The 8,013-nt window shown below is 45.6% G+C and overlaps 1 long non-coding RNA gene across 1 annotated transcript; it reads left to right on the top strand.

Moving 5' to 3' along the window:
* The first annotated feature begins 352 nt into the window (after nucleotides 1-352).
* Nucleotides 353-7,808, top strand: LOC140469144 (uncharacterized). Its single transcript, XR_011955974.1, has 3 exons — nucleotides 353-461; nucleotides 1,403-1,518; nucleotides 7,365-7,808. It is a non-coding gene; the product is annotated as an uncharacterized lncRNA (long non-coding RNA).
* The last annotated feature ends 205 nt before the right edge of the window (nucleotides 7,809-8,013 follow it).

Consider the following 8,013-nt stretch of genomic DNA (forward strand, 5'->3'; position numbering starts at 1 on the left):
GGCGTGAATAATTCACAGGTCGGTTTACACAATGCGAGTAAGAAATTTATTTTCAAACTCCCAGAACGATTGGTAATTTACATACCTGGCTAGTATGGTTAAGTTGGACCGAACAATCTATTTGCATACTAATGATCTCAATGACTGTAACGCGACAGAGTAACTGTTAATGACTAATATTTCACCCATGATCCTGTGCGGATATGAATATTCTCTATAAACTCACCGATAATCTCAGACGCACGCGCGGTTTGGTTTCTATGTGGAGCATGCGCAGTGTCACATTGATCAGGACACAGAGAGAGACATGGAGCTACTTTCTCCGGCAGCGGCTGCGATCGGCTTCAGAAAGTCGCGCTTAGAGCCGGTGTGTGGGAGCTCGCTGGGAGAAAGGAGCGAAGAGATTTCACAAGTCCTGGATACAGGTTAAAAATAACTCGAAAAAGACCCTCCAGGCCCGGGTAAGGAGGCGGCGGTCTCTGATCAGGGAAGCGGCCCAGGGTCACGGCCGCCATTTGTTTGAGGGAAGAGGGAGCGCGGGCCTGAGGGCCGCCATCTTGAGAAGGTCAAGGTGCAGGAGGGCGGGGCTCTCGGGGTCTGTAGAACAATCAGAGGAAAGGGAAGGCCCGTTGTTATTGATTAATTCCACGAACACAGCTTCACTGGGCGGTCCTGCAGGAATATCCTCTCTCAGTCCTGCTGGGATGTTTCACCCCATCAGAACCAGCAGCTCTCCTCCTCTCTCAGCTCCCCTTCTGTCCTTCCTGCAGCATCTGTCCCCTGGAACATTGAGCTGCCTGTCCTGTCCCTCCCTCAGCTGTTGTTTCTGTAATACCTGTGATATCCCAGTCCCACCTTAGATTACTTCACTAAAGACAGGAATGCACCCGATGGATGTTTCTTAACATCAGCAATTGTTTAATACTCATTTACAGGTTTTTAATTATATCATTTTTGAAGCATTTACTTCACATTCAATCATTTGCAATGGTGGGATTTGAACCTATGTCCAGAGAACACTTGCTGAGTTTCTGGATAAATTGTCACACAGTAATGCCTCTAGGCCATCACTTCGCCTGCTCACAGTTTGTATATCCCAGTGCAACATGAATCAAAACTCTTTCTCCCAGCACAATTGTTTGACCCGGCACTCTGATGATGTGACTCGGTACCTCTCCATGTGGTATCCCTCACTGTGTGGGTCTAATTGCTGCCTCTGTCAGCGTCTCTCACTCTTGAAGCTACTCCAGATCATGAGCCAACAGAATTCTCCACTCCAGAGAGATGAGGCAACACAGGTCAGGATTTTCCAGATCTCTGTGGGCTCAGTGCCATTCTATATGTGTAACCCTCAAAGCATTAGTCTAATTGCCCATTCTGCCTATTTCTGTGTCTTCTACAGGTACTCATGGAATTCCAGACTCAATAGACTTGCCAACTGCTGGTTGGGACGATGGTTGGTCAGCCAGAAAGACAAAGTCAGGGAGGTCGGGAGTCTTCAATAAATCCTGCTGCCAGGTAAGATCATTCCAGTGCACCGAGCAGAAAGTAATAAGGGGGATCCAAACATCACCTAACAAGACATGACATAGAGAAAGTGCTGGAGGGGGAGCACAGTACAGACCCACCCCAGGCTCAATCACCATGCCTGCTGCAAGTTTTGTTGTAATGAGACAGCATCGGGAGTTCCCAGTTATCAGTCGAGGCCTGTGCTTTCTTAGGGAGCATCAGAACAACTGAGGGGAAAGCAGGCCTCCCACGAGAGGGTGGTAATGCTGCCTGGGATCTTTCTGTTCCCTATTCCCTCTCCAACACTGTATCTATGGCTTGTATTGAGGACCAGTGTCTTCAATCATTCTAACTCCTATAACAGTTCCTATCTCTGTCATCTCCTCCCCTCTCACCAATTATTTCACATATTTGAAACCTCCAATCCAGATGACCATCCATATTGCTGTAACTTGCTTCAGTCTCTACAACATGCCTTGTCTCGATAGTCTCCTCCTCCAATAACTGGAGACATCGGGTCTGTTTCTGTGCGGCATGACTCTTCGGCCGAGGTTTCCTAAATGGAATGAGTCACGTTTGCCTGTGTTTGGCTCATACCCCTTCAAACCTTCTCCTCTCCATGAACCCGCCCGAGTGTCTTTTCCATATTGTAATTGTACTTGTTTTTACCATTTCCTCTGGCAGTCCATTCCGTCTATGCACCATCCTCTGTGAATAATGTTGCCCCTCAGATCCCTCTTTAAATACGTGCTCTCTCACCTCACGTTTATGCCTCTAGCTTTGGACTCACCTACCCTTGGCAATTCACCTTACTTAGACCCTACATGGTTTCATAAACTTGTATAAGGTCACCCCGTGGCCTCCTTTGCCCAGGAAAAATATTGACGACAGTGTTACCAATATCTCCAACTCATGTACTCAATGCTCTCACAAGTGTGCCAATTGCCGCTTTGAACACCCCGTCGCCCTGTGATGCCAGGGTGTGTAACTGCACTCCTTGGTCTCTCTCTTTTCTACAACACTGTTCAGGGCCCAACCATTACCCGTGTTAGTCCTCCTTGGTTTGTCTGAACTAAATCCAACAACTGAATTAAACTCCATCTTTCATTCCTTGGCCCCTTCGTCTATCATTTTGGTCACATCTTGAGCAAACTCCAGTCAAGTTTGTGAGACATGTTTTCCCATGCACAAAACCATGCTGGCTGTCCGTAATCAGGCCTTATCTTTCCAAATGCATGGACAGCCTACCTCTCAGAAACACCTCCAACAACTGACCCACCCTGATGTCTCGCTCATCAGTCTGTAGTTCCCTGGCTTTCTCTTGCAGCCTTTCTGAATTCATGACACAACATTATAATCATCGTCAGAGAGTCAGACCGCACTGTTCAGTTAACGCTAACCATACTCTAAAACTGATCTCATCCCACCTGCCTGTTTCTGGATCATAACCCTTCAAACCGTTCCTATTCCTGTACTAATCTAAATGTCTGTTAAACATTGTAATTGTCCCCATGTTCACCCCTTCCTTGGGAAGTTCATTTCACACACAACCCACCCTCTCTGTAACAATGTGCCTCTCAAGTCTTTTTTTTAAAATGTCTCTCCTCTAAACTTAAAAATGTAGTGCCTTGTCTTGAAACTCCCCTGTCCATGGGAAAAGACAATTCCCATTAACTCTATCGATCCCCCTCATGATTTTATAAACTTCTATGAGGTCATCTGTCAACATTCAGGTTTCAGTGAAAAATACCAACCTATTCAGCCTTTCTTTATACTGAAGCCTTTCATACCCAGCCACATCCCAGTAAATCTCCTGCCAACCCTTTCCAGCTTAATAATATCCTTCCTACAACTGGGCGACCAGAACTGGACACAGTATTCCAGAAGAGGACTCACCAATGGCCTGTATAATCTCAATGCGACTTCCCAACTCCTATATCCAAAGGACTGAGCAATGAAAGCAAGTGAGGCAAGCACCTTTTTTTTAAACTATCCTGTCTCTCCATGTTGCAAACTTCAAAGAATTATGTTTCTGAACCCTGTGGTCCCTCTGTTCTACAACACTACCGAAGGTCTTGCCATTAATTGTATAAGCCCTGCCCGTATTTGTTGTACCAAATACATTACCTCACATTTATTCAGATTGAACTCCATCTACAGTTTTTCAGCCATTCACACATTTCATCAGGATCCCTTTGTAATCTCAGAAAACCTTCTTCACTGTCCACAATGCCACCCTCCAGTCTAACAGCCTATCACACATAGCTCTCTATGGTACAAATATCTCTGCTAGGGGCCCTACAATTTCTTCACCAGCTTCCCACAATGTCTTGAGATACATTTGATCAGGTCCTGGGGATTTATCTACCTTTGTGTTTTAAAACCTCCAGCACCTCCTTTTCTATAATGTGGACTCATTTCAAGACATTGAGTCATAGAGATGTACAGCACAGAAACAGGCCCTTCAGACCAACTCCTGCATGACGTTTCTAGTCACATTTGCCACAATTTTGCCAATATCCCTCTGAACCTTTGCGATTCATACACCCATCCACATGCCTTTGAAATGTATTTCTATCAGCCTCCACTATTTGCTCTGGCAGCTTATTCCATCCACTCTGCGGGAGTCAGTTGTCCTTTAGACCCCTTTGAAAAGTTTCCCTCGCTTGGGGAAATGACCTTGTCTCTTGATCCTATCGATGCCCATCATGATTTTAAACACCTTTTATCGGTTAACTCCTCAGCCTCCCATGTTCAACTGAAAACAGCCCCAGCCTATTCAGGCTTTTCCCTGAAGCACAAACCCTCCAACCCTGGCACCATCTTTGGTCATTTCTTCTGAACCCTTTCATATTCCACGACATCCTTCCGATGGCATTGAGACCAGAATTGCACACAGTATTCCAATAGTGGTCAGGCCAAATACTGTTTAGTTCCCTGAGCGCCCCAGTCTTTATCCACAGTAAGTTCCAAAGTGAAATATTTGTTTTGGATCTTGTAGTTTCACACATTGTTGCCTTCATTGATCATTAAGGAGACTGGGTTTGTCCCGAGCTCTTCTTTTGCTCTTAATACACTTGTAGAGTCTCTTTGGATTCTCCTTAACTTTCTCTGCCAACGCAATCTCGTGTCCCCTTTTTACATTCCTGATTTCTATCCTAAGTGTATTTCTACAGCCCCGATGCTCCTGAAGGGATTCCCTTGAGTCAGCCAGTTATATCTGACATGTGACCCCTTTTTTTCCTTGACCACAGCCTCGAAACTCAGCCAGTGTTTCCTAATTCAGTCAGCATTGAGCTGCACACTAACAGGAACACGCTGGCGCTGAACGCTCCTTTTATCTCGGTTTTAAAATATTCCTACTTGCCAGACTTCCCTTTATCTGCAAATAGCCTCCCCAGATCGACTTTAAAAATTCCTGTCTAATACTATCTTGCTCCATTGAATAACTTTAACTTGTGGACCAGGCCTGTCCTTTTCCATCGCTATTTTCAAACTAATACAATTGTGGTAACTTTCCAAAGTGCTCCCCCACTAACACCTCAGCCCCGTTCCCGACCTTGTTTCCCAAGGGGAGGTCAGGTTTAGCCCCATTCTCCAGTTGGGCCACTTACATAATGACTGGGAGTTTTCAGAACACACTTAACAAATTCCTTCCATTCAAATGCTTAACTTAGTAGCAATCCCAGTCCAGGTTTGGAACGGTTAAGATCCCCTATCATTACAACCCTATTATTCTAAGAGATGTCTGAAATCTCCTGACATATTTGCTCCTTCATCTCCCATCGCCTATCGCTGTAGTCCGACCGTAGAAAACTAATGACCAATTTTTATTTCTCAGTTCCACTAATATCGTTTAACTGGGCGATCCTACATGAATCCTCCCTCTGGGTACTGCTGGGATGTTTCCCCCAATCAAACCCACCAGCTCTCCTCCTGTTTTGCCTCCTGTTCTATCCTTCCTGTAGTATCTGTCTTCGGAACATTGAGCTGCTGGTCCTGTTGCTCCCTCAGCTGTGTTTCTGTAATATCTATGGGATCCCAATCCCATGTTCCCATCCATACTCTGGGTTCATCTGCCTTATCTGTCTGGCCCTTTGCATTGAAATAACTGCAGTTTAATCCACCAATTTTCCATAATTGTCTGCTATGTTCTTGCCTGCCTTGTCTACTTATATTGCTCTCTTTAACATTTGTACCAGCCTCAACTTTCTTTCTGGCCTTACGACTCTTTGGGGTCACACAGCCCTGCCAGACGAGTTTAAATCCTCTCGAGCAACTCCAGCAACGTTCCCCACCAGGATGTGGGTCCCCCTCCTGCTCCCAGTTCAGGTGTATTCCCCACCCTGTCTACCTGTGCTGACACCTTCAGACATCCAGGGACTTGCCCACCAAGGTCCCTGTGTCCCTCAGTTCTCCAGGAGGACCTACCCTTCATGATGTATATCATTCGTTTATTAGACTTCCCACAGTGCATTACCTCACAGTGATCAGAAGTAAACTCTGTCTGACATTACTCTGCTCAGTTTATCATCTGATCGATATCATCCTGAGACCATCCCCCTCACTGTGGACAACACCCTCACCTTTCAGGTTATCTGCAAACCTACTAATGTTACCTTCTGCTTTCACATCCGAGTGTTTAATGTCCATAATGAACAGCAATGGTTCCTGTACAGATCCCTGTGGTACACCCGCTGGGCAAAGGCTTTCAATCACAAAACCAACCCTCCACCAATTGTGGACCCAACTTACCAACTTACCTTGGATCCCATGGGATCTTCCCTTTTGGACCAGCCTCCATGTGGGACCTCGTCAAAGACCTTAATGAACTCCATATAAACCACATCATCTGCACTGCCCTCATCAATATCAGAGGATAGTCGTCGAGCAAATCCATACAGACAATCCCTAATGAAATTGCGGGTTATCCGTTTTTGGCGAATACATTGTATAGGTGTTCTTCCTCTTTTTGCATTTCTGGTGTACTGCAGTGTGTTGTGGGCCTTTTGAACAATGTCTTGATGCAACTTCTTTTGTGTGTGTTGGGGTGGTTGCATTCGTAGTTCAGGACTTGGTCTGTGTGTGTGGCTTTCCTGTATACCTTTGTGGTGAATTCTCCGTTCGGTGTTCTCTGTACCATCACGTCTGGGAATGGGAGTTGGTTGTCCTTTTCTTCCTCTCTAGTGAATCGGATTCCTGTGAGTGTGGCGTTGATGATCCGGTGTGTGTTCTCTATTTCTGTGTTTTTAATGATTACAAAGGTGTCATCCACATATCTGACCCAGAGTTTGGGTTGAATTAGCAGGAAGACTGTTTGTTCTAATCTTTGCATTACCGCTTCTGCTATGAGTCCAGAGATGGTTGAGCCCATGGGTGTGCCGTTGATTTGTTCATATATTTGGTTGTTGAATGTGAAGTGTGTTGTGAGGCACAGGTCCAGTAGTTTGAGTATGCCGTCTTTGTTGATATGTTCACCGTCCTGTTGTCTGTTCTGTATGTCCAGCAAGTTGGCTATTGTTTCTCTGGCTAGGGTTTGGTCGATCGAGGTGAACAGTACCGTTACATCAAATGAGACCATAGTTTCTTCCTTGTTTATGTGTATATTTCTGATGATGTCCAAGAATTCCTGTGTTGATTGTATAGAGTGTCTGGATCCACTGATCAGGTGTTTCAGTTTCTGCTGTAGTTCTTTGGCCAGTTTGTGTGTTGGTGTCCCTGGTAGTGATACTATGGGTCTGAGTGGGATGGCTGGTTTGTGAACTTTAGGTAGTCCATAGAATCTGGGTGTGTTGTTGCTTTCAGTTTTCATTCTCTCTAGTTCAAACCTGGTTATCTGTCCGTTTTCTTTGTAGGTTTCTCAGTGTGTTGTTTATCCTATTGGTGAGCTGCGGGGTGGGGTCAAACTCCACACAATTTCATCCACAGATGCCTCAGGGAAAGACAACGGAACGAGGACATGCCGCAACCCAAAGGACTAGCCACACTACCATACAACAAGAACAGTTTGGAACTGGCAGCCAGACTACTGCGACCACGAGGACTCATAACAGCACACAAACCAACAGCCACTCTCAGACAACAACTCACCAGAACGAAGGACTGATACCCAACATGAGCAAAACCAACGTAGTGTACAAAATCCCATGCAAGGACTGCACAAAACACTACATAGGACAAACAGGAAGACAGTTAACGATCCGCATCCATGAACACCAACTAACCACGAAACGACACGACCAGCTATCCTTAGTAGCCACACACACAGATGACAAGCAACATGAGTTTGACTGGGACAACACTACCATTATAGGACAAGCTAAACAGAGAACATCCAGGGAATTCCGAGAGGCATGGCACTCATCCACAGATTCAATCAATAAACACATCGACCTGGACCCAATATACCGGCCACGACAGCGGACAGCTGGAACTGACAACCGGAAGCGGTAGATACAAACCACTATAAATGCTGGAGGAAAGATCACAGAAGCGCTTTACAGG

The sequence above is a fragment of the Chiloscyllium punctatum genome, chromosome 48 (genome assembly GCF_047496795.1).
Source record: "Chiloscyllium punctatum isolate Juve2018m chromosome 48, sChiPun1.3, whole genome shotgun sequence".
Taxonomy (NCBI): domain Eukaryota; kingdom Metazoa; phylum Chordata; class Chondrichthyes; order Orectolobiformes; family Hemiscylliidae; genus Chiloscyllium; species Chiloscyllium punctatum.